This window comes from Triticum urartu, chromosome 1, assembly GCF_003073215.2.
Source record: "Triticum urartu cultivar G1812 chromosome 1, Tu2.1, whole genome shotgun sequence".
In the NCBI taxonomy this organism is placed as follows: Eukaryota; Viridiplantae; Streptophyta; class Magnoliopsida; order Poales; family Poaceae; genus Triticum; species Triticum urartu.
Window position 1 is genome coordinate 48,729,756 of NC_053022.1, and position 9,418 is coordinate 48,739,173.

The 9,418-nt window shown below is 42.4% G+C and overlaps 1 pseudogene; it reads left to right on the forward strand.

Moving 5' to 3' along the window:
• The first annotated feature begins 473 nt into the window (after window positions 1-473).
• On the forward strand, window positions 474-3,134 carry LOC125546112 (annotated as a pseudogene).
• The last annotated feature ends 6,284 nt before the right edge of the window (window positions 3,135-9,418 follow it).

The window sequence follows — 9,418 nt, forward strand, 5'->3', positions numbered from 1 at the left end:
TTAAGTGTGTGCCTACGTGGATGTGTGTCATCCAGTATACACTACTTTGGCGAAGCAAAATCTCATCATCACACAAGTGCAAAACTATCCAAATGTATTTGTTATGCAGCAACTAAAGTGATGTTTTCAGTTAGCGGTGCAGTAAACAAACAAGCATAAAAGCGAGCACTAGACAGAAGTTGGTACAGATATGTTTGAGAAGTTTGTAAGTTACGTGAAAAAGAAACACTTAACCAACGTGTACGAAAACCTTTCTAGAAATAATGATGTAGATGATCGTTAAAGTCAACACAGAAAGGATTTTCTATGTTTGCGTGCAGTCATATATAACTTTAACTCATGAGAGTTGATTAGAGCCACTCAACTTTCCAATTGTCGAAATTATCATATGTTCTACATATTTATCTTAACAAATCTTGTCTCTACATAAGTTCTAGGTAGATTTTGTTTGGCTATAAAAGCCACACACATCTCCCAACGCTAACATCAAGAAAACTTCTCTCTCCTCTTCAAGCAGCTATGGCAGCCACTGGTTTCGCTTCGCTCTCTTTTTACTTTTGCATTTTGCTCTTGTGCCATAGCTCCATGGCACAACTGTTTGGCATGAGCTTTAACCCATGGCAAAGCTCTCGCCAAGGGGGTTTCAGAGAGTGTACATTCAATAGGCTTCAAGCATCTACACCACTTCGTCAAGTGAGGTCACAAGCAGGCCTGACTGAGTATTTTGATGAGGAAAATGAGCAATTTCGTTGTGCTGGTGTATTTGTCATCCGCCGTGTAATCGAACCTCGTGGTTATTTGTTACCGCGATACCACAACACTCACGGATTAGTCTACATCATCCAAGGTTTGTGTAGTAATTTAATTAATATAGTTACCATTTCATCGAAAATGCCTTTTGGAGCTCGGCCTCCATGGAGGCCGGTTTTTGAAAAACACAAAAATCATGAAAATTCATATTTTTACAATTCAAAAAAATCTGAAAAAAATACAGATATACATGGAGGCATAACACACATGTGTGTAAATTTTTAGGACGAAATACGTTGAAATGAAGGCTGTGCAAAAAAAGACAAATCTGAGGCCTTTTAACACATGTTACTATTCATCCTCAAAGTCCAGAAATTTGTCTTTTTTCTATAGGTCGCATTTCGAAGTATTTCATCTTGAATTTTTACACACACATGCATTTCATCCGTGTATAGTTACATATTTATTTTCAGAATTTTTTGAAGTCAAAAAGTTTGAATTTTGAATTTTTCAAAAATAAAGGGCTCCATGGAGCTCGGTCACCAAAACGCCCTACTCCCATTTCATATTACTAATAGTTTCTTGAGATAAAGGTTACTATTTTTAGTATTTTATTTGTCAATAAGTTTCTAATACTAACATGCAGATATGTTGTCACCCAGGAAGTGGTTTCGCCGGATTGTCTTTTCCTGGATGCCCAGAGACATTCCAAAAGCAGTTTCAAAAATATGGGCAAGCACAATCCGTACAGGGTCAAAGCCAAAGCCAAAAGTTCAAAGATGAGCACCAAAAAGTTCACCGTTTCAGACAAGGAGATGTCATTGCACTACCGGCAGGCATTGTACATTGGTTCTACAATGACGGTGATGCGCCAATTGTGGCTATCTATGTTTTCGACGTAAACAACTATGCTAATCAACTTGAGCCTAGGCATAAGGTAACAAATGATCTTTGAGACAAATCTATGTGGGGTCAATAAGTCTATTCAACTAACCTGTTGTATTTAATGTAGTTTACAAAGTGACATGTTGTTTAATTTCTCTTCTTGATCAATCTTGTAGGAATTTTTGTTCGCTGGCAACTATAGGAGTTCGCAACTTCACTCTAGTCAAAACATATTCAGTGGTTTCGATGTTCGATTGCTTGCTGAGGCCTTGGGTACAAGTGGAAAAATAGCGCAAAGGCTTCAAAGTCAAAATGATGACATAATTCATGTGAATCATACCCTTAAATTTCTGAAGCCTGTTTTTACACAACAACGAGAGCCAGAATCCTACCCACACACTCAATATGAGGAAGGGCAATCTCAGGCAAAACACTCTCAGGAAGAGCAACCTCAAATGGGGCAGTCTCAGGGAGAGCAACCTCAAACGGGGCAGTCTCAGGGAAAGCACATTCAGGGAGAGCAACCTCAAATGGGGCAGTCTCAGGCAAAACACTATCAAGGAGACCAACCTGAAGAAGGGCAGGAAGGGCAATCTCAAGAAGAACAATCTCAGGCAAGGCCATATCCGGGATGTCAACCTCGTGCAGGGCAATCTCATGCATCACAATCAACTTATGGTGATTGGAATGGTTTGGAGGAGAACTTTTGTGATCATAAGCTAAGTGTGAACATCGACGATCCCAGTCGTGCTGACATATACAACCCGCGTGCCGGTACAATAACCCGTCTCAACACCCAAACGTTCCCCATCCTTAACATCGTGCAAATGAGTGCTACAAGAGTACATCTCTATCAGGTAATTATGATATTGTGTTTTTTCATACTCTTTTATATTCAAAGCTTCACAATGAAATTCTAACGTTATACCTTACATAATTTATGATCGCAGAATGCCATTATTTCACCATTATGGAACATTAATGCTCATAGTGTGATGTACATGATCCAAGGACATATCTGGGTTCAGGTTGTCAATGACCATGGTCGAAATGTGTACAATGGCCTTCTTAGCCCGGGGCAACTATTAATCATACCACAGAACTATGTTGTTATGAAGAAGGCACAACGTGATGGAAGCAAGTACATTGAATTCAAGACTAATGCGAACTCCATGGTTAGTCACATCGCGGGAAAGAGCTCAATCCTCGGCGCCTTGCCCGTTGATGTCATCGCCAATGCATACGGCATCTCTAGGACAGAAGCTCGAAGCCTCAAATTTAGCAGGGAAGAGGAGCTGGGAGTATTCGCTCCTAAATTCAGTCAAAGTATCTTCCATAGTTCTCCTACCAGCGAAGAAGAGTCATCTTAAGAGCGCATGAGCTAATGTCAAAACTAGCTCATGGACTAAAATAAACACATCATTGAGTGTGTAGCACTTTGATGTTTCCATATATGGTCGTCTCAATAAGATATCAACAAAGGTCCATTGTGTTTCATATGTTTACCTTTCTGGAAATTTCATGAACTTTGTTTTGCGAGTTGCATTCGCGAATTCTTCATCTAGATAGTGTGCATATGTTATCGTATTTGTACTACTATTCTATGTGGTAGTGGTTCTCGTTTCTCATTGTAGCGATACAAATTCTCACCATAGCAATAAACACCAATGTGTTTTTCGTTTGTGTTTGCACTGACATAAACATCACTCACTTGCTAACTAAGCCTAGTAAACACCAGTGTGTGGTGGCTACGGTCAGCTCAATACATTCTTCTATGTGCCATTGGCCCCATTTCACTTGTGTTGTCTTCTGCAAAAATCATATCATTGATGAATTAGAAGCTTTAGCAGAGGTTAGACCTCTATCTGAGCATGAAATCGAGATCAAGAATCAGTCGAATGCACAGATAGCTAACATGCTGCGTGAAGAGGAACTCAAATGGTACCAACATTCTAACTCTCAATTTATCCTGAAAGGTGATTCGAATACTAGATATTTCCATGGAGTCGCCAATGGCAGACACCGGAAGAAAATTATTCATTCCCTACAACAGGATGAGGGAGTGATTGAGGGGCATGAGCAACTTAAATCTTATATCACTAATTATTATAAAAATCTGTTCGGAGCCCCAGAGGAAGGAAACTTCTCGATGGATGAGACCCGAACAGATGACATCCCTCAGGTCTCTGATGAGGAAAACAACCTTCTAACAGCCCCATACTCCGAGGAGGAAATTAGAAAGGCGGTTTTCCTAATGGAGCATAACAAAGCCCCGGGTCCGGATGGTTTTCCCGCTGAGTTCTATCAGAAATTCTGGCAAGTCATCAAACCGGATCTCCTACTTTTGTTTACCGACCTACATGCTGGCCAACTAGAATTGTTTCGCTTAAACTTCGGTGAGATTATTTTATTACCTAAGGTTAATGAGGCAGAAAGGATACAACAATATAGACCTATTTGCCTCCTTAATGTTAGTTTTAAAATATTCATGAAGGTTGCGACTATTAGGCTGAATTCGGTTGCTGAACATGTGGTTCGGCCTTCACAGACAACTTTTATGCAAGGCAGACACATCCTAGATGGAGTTGTTATCCTTCATGAAACAGTCCATGAATTACACCGGAAAAAGTTAAATGGGGTGGTACTCAAAATAGACTTTGAAAAGGCTTATGACAAAGTCAAGTGGCCTTTTCTCCAACAGATTCTCAGAATGAAAGGATTTTCTGCAGAGTGGCGCGCGATGATCCATAGCTTCGTTTCTGGAGGTAGTGTTGCCATTAAGGTCAATGATGACGTTGGACACTATTTCCAAACGAAGAAGGGATTGCGACAGGGTGACTCGATATCGCCCATGCTATTCAATATAGTGGCGGATATGCTAGCGGTCATGATTGAGCGTGCCAAGGTTGATGGCCAAATTGATGGGGTAGTAAATCATCTAGTTGATGGTGGTCTCTCTATACTTCAATATGCTGATGATACGATTCTCTTCATGGATCATGACCTCGAGAAAGCAAGAAATCTGAAAGTGATTTTATCAGCATTCGAGCAACTCTCGGGTCTAAAGATCAATTTTCATAAAAGTGAATTGTTTTTCTTCGGCGAGGCTCAAGACGAGGCCCACCTGTACGCTGAACTGTTCGGATGCGGGTTGGGTCAGTTTCCGATCACATATTTGGGGATACCGATACATTATCGGAGACTCACAAATGCTGAATGGAAACACGTTGAGGAGAGACTGCAAAAAAGACTTAGCAGTTGGAAAGGTAAATTGATGTCTCTGGGTGGAAGATTGGTCCTCATAAATTCAGTACTTAGTAATATGGTACTATATATGATTTCCTTCTTCCAGTTACCGAAAGGAGTTTTACATAGATTGGATTACTTCCGATCAAGATTTTTTTGGCAAGGAGATAGTGAGAGAAAGAAATATCGACTGGCTAAATGGAGTGTGGTTTGCCGTCCCAAAGACCAAGGCGGATTGGGCATTCATGACCTTGAGGTTAAGAATAGGGCCCTCCTCGGCAAATGGTTGTTTAAATTACTAACAGAAGATGGTGTATGGCAAACCCTCCTAAGGAGGAAATATGTGGGTTCCAAGGCGGTATCCCAAGTATATTGGAAGCCTGGGGATTCCCACTTTTGGGCAGGTCTAATGGCTACGAAGAAATATTTCTTCTGCTATGGATCCTTCTCAATTAAGGACGGCTCGGAAATTAGATTCTGGGAGGACAAGTGGCTAGGAAATGCCACACTCCGGGAACAATATTCGGCTCTATACAACATTGTGCGCCACAAAGGTGATACTATCGCCACGGTAATGGAATCATTTCCGCCAAATGTGATGTTCAGAAGAGACTTAATTGGACCCAGACTCCATTCGTGGAATATCCTGCTCCAACGGTTGTCCACGGTGCAATTGTCACATGGGTCTGATGTATTCCGATGGAACCTCCATGGAAATGGACAATTCTCAGTGGATTCTATGTATAGAGCATTAATCCAATCCGATGTGCTAGTTGTTAATAACAAGAAAATCTGAAATATGAAGATACCTCTTAAGAATAAAATCTTTGCATGGTATCTTCGTCGCGGAGTCATTCTTACTAAAGATAACCTTATTAAGAGGAATTGGCGTGGAAGCCCGCAATGTGTATTTTGTCACCATGGGGAGACAATAAAACATTTATTCTTCCAATGCAAATTGGCTCGTTCTATATGGTCAGTCATCCAAATAGCTTCTGGCTTGTATCCTCCCTGTAGTGTTGCTAATGTATTTGGCAATTGGTTACATGGGATTGATCACAGGTTTAGAACTCTTCTCAGGGTGGGAGCGCTTGCCGTTATTTGGTCGCTTTGGCTATGTAGAAATGATAAGGTTTTTAACGATAAAAGTACTTCTCTGTTGCAGGTTATCTACAGATGTACCAGGACTCTTCATTTATGGTCCTCTTTACAACGCGTGGAGAATCGAGACTTGTTTACGGAGGTGTGTACACGATTGGAGGCTACGGCGAGGGATACTTTTACCCAACATGGGTGGCAGCATGATCTAAGGATTGGCCCCCCTCCACATTAGGCGTTATTCGGACTCTACATGTTTCGTTGTAATTCGCCTCTTTATTTTTATTTTATGTGAGAGAATCTTATTTGGCTGTGTGCATCTTAATTATGCAGAGGCCGAGTGTAATGCTTAAATCCTTTAAGTAATAAAGCGCCCCTTTTCAAAAAAAATGGTCGTTAGGTGAGTAATTTCTCATTCGCGCTTAAGACGAATGAACGGTGATGTAGATTTGTAGAGTGCCCTTGAGTTCTTCCTTTGCAATTGGGTTCAACTCATTTTTTATGTGGAAATTAGGTCTGGCCAATATCCAACTTGATATTTGATGCCCGCCACTTTTCTTTTGAAATTGTGGTTGTGCACTAACGATTGCAAATAAATTGGGCAGAAGCCCTGTGCGTTTGCCACCAAGTTTTCACCTCATTTGACCCATCTTTTCTTTTGTGAGTCTCAATGCTGGCAATAACGGAGGGGAGACTCATATGAAACATCCATTCGATGTGTTGGCCATCATTTGGCCATGTTGTCAACTATGAATATGAGAGCCAACATCAGCGCTCGAGCTCCTTCTCTTCCAGCTACCGCCGCGCACCTAGTTAGGCCATTCTAGACCCTACACGTGCATTTCCCACCTGAAACCGCCACGCCATCACCGGCGAGCCCGTTTGCCATCTCCGTGTATCCGTTCACGTGCCTTATTTCCCGCCAGAGGCCGCCGCCGAGTCCAAAATGGAAGCATATGAATGCAATTCATGGTATATCAAATGAAAGAAAAAACTATCAGACTTCCTCTTCATATCAGTTCATCGCAAGATGCAAAATAAAAAATGGTATCCTTGCTATTTAATTGCGCGCTACAGGTTCACTCACTGTGGCTGTCGATCTTTGTCTTGTATAATTAACAATGATTAAGATGACAATCTAAGCGTGCCCCATGAATCAAGTGAGTGCCACGTGCCGTGTGCAGGGCCAATAAGCCATACAAATTGATATATATATATATATATATAGTTTCGACTAAGGAAAAACATGATAGAGTATATATAGTTTCTTTAGGACTATATATGGTTTTTGACTAAGGAAAAACTTGATACTACATTATGGTTAATAACAACAAGCATGTGTATGTGTCTCGCAAGGCGCCATCGAGATGCAGCATAAAGACACCCGACAGCACATTATCTCACTACTATATGCCCGCCTTCTTGCTGATGATTCCTGCTAATTACTCCACCTCTCAAGAAATGCCAACCCTGCTGGTATGATGTGTGTGTCCTACTATTCTGCCGCCGGCTGGCTGGCATGTGTGCATCAGTGCATCGCCCATTGCTTGCTTACTGGTAGGAGTACAACCCTAGAAATGTTTTTTTACCTGCCGGTGGTAGCAATCTCGCTCGTGCCAGCGGTGCTCAAGATTTTATCTCGGGAAGATTAACTTAGTAGGCTACTTTGCTGATTGCACTCTCGTGATCTCCCTCGGAAAAAGCAAGGAATGATAGGCTACTGTAGCCTGTAGGTACTAGTTCACTTCAGTGCAACCGATATACGGACCGGGATGACGGAGTACGTACTGGTACTAACCAACCTACCGAGCTACCCCTAGCTGGTTAAACAAGTGCACTTGCTTAAGATCGAAGAGTAATCAAGTACCCCAGTACTGAAAAATACAGTAGTACTGTACTATATCCAGACATGGAGAGTGTCACTTGGAACATCCCCTACCGGAGTACGTAGTACAGTATTTTCTAGCCTTATTTATGGAGTACAATCATTCTACCTCTGGGCTCTGGCCTTTGTAGCCTTGTTGGTTTTTGAGACAAATGAGATAAGATGGGTTTATCATCCTTCACAATTGTGATGGCATCAGTCTGCCAATTGTGATGCCTGCCGTCTGCCCTAGCCTGTGTGCCCTGTGCGTATCCGTCTCGCCCTAACAGATGTGTGGTAGAAAACGTATAAAACTTTGGCATATAATACTGCACGGGATCGATGATGGATTTGTGCGGAAAGTGTCGTCGTCGTTAGTGGTGTGATGGTAACGTGTGGCCTGGTAATCAGAGCCAACCTTTGCCAATCCAAGGGTGTCTCGTGTACTCTACCGGAGTAGATTATTCAGTCGCCCGCCGGAGTATTGTATGTTATCCCAATGGTTTCAAGTGCAGTTCACGCAAACATGCATCCTCCACTCTGTACCCGCGCGCCGCGGATCTCACAACCCAAACCTCCAGTCTCTACGGTATACTACTTGTATAGGGTGGACTACAAGCTAGAGTCGTAGCAATACAGCCCATCAATCCATCCCCCACGTGATCGTCTCACGAACGTACTACCAGCTATGTTGCGTACTTGGCTGGCACTGTATTTGCAGGTACGTCGCGGAGACATGGTGGTAAGGCCAACTTCACCGCGCGACCCTAAACGGACGTCCATTTTGTTCTGTTTTTGTCTCTTTAGGTAGGGATTTGGGGTCGTATCCGGGCCTGTTCTGGGATGCGGTGGCGTGCGCCCAGCGCGCGGCCGCATCCTTTTGCCCCATCCTGTCCGTCAGGGCCAAGAATTGCCCAAATTTGCATTAAAACTAGTTTCGAACCCAAATATTTGTCTGAAAATTAAAATAGTTTTACAACCCAATTGAAATTGTCTTTAATAAAATAGTTTTACAACCAAATCGAAATTGTCTTGGCTGAACATAAAATGGACAAATACATCTATTAGTTGCCAACGTGATCCCACACGTGCTCAACCAAGTCATTTTAAAGATTCACATGAGTGTGCCAATCACGCATCTCACGGTGGAATTGGGCAAACTGTTCAAATGTGGCCGGGGCTTGGTGCAGGGGCTCAATATTTTCACCTTGATAATCAAATCCTTGGTCGAAGATACTCTCATCACGCTCGTCCTCGACGATCATGTTGTGCATGATCACACAAGCAGTTATCACCTCCCAAAGCTTCCTTTCATCCCATGACAGTGCAGGGTTTCGAACGATACCCCACCGGGATTGAAGCACACCAAAAGCATGTTTCACATCCTTTCTAACACTCTCTTGCATTTGGGCAAATCTCTTTCTCTTCTCACCTTGGGGTTTCGAGATTGTCTTCACAAAAGTTGACCACTGAGGATATATACCATCTGATAGATAGTATCCCTTGTTGTAATGGTGGCCGTTGATCTCAAAGTTGACAGGTGGGGAGTGGCCTTCTGCAAGCCTCGTGAAGACT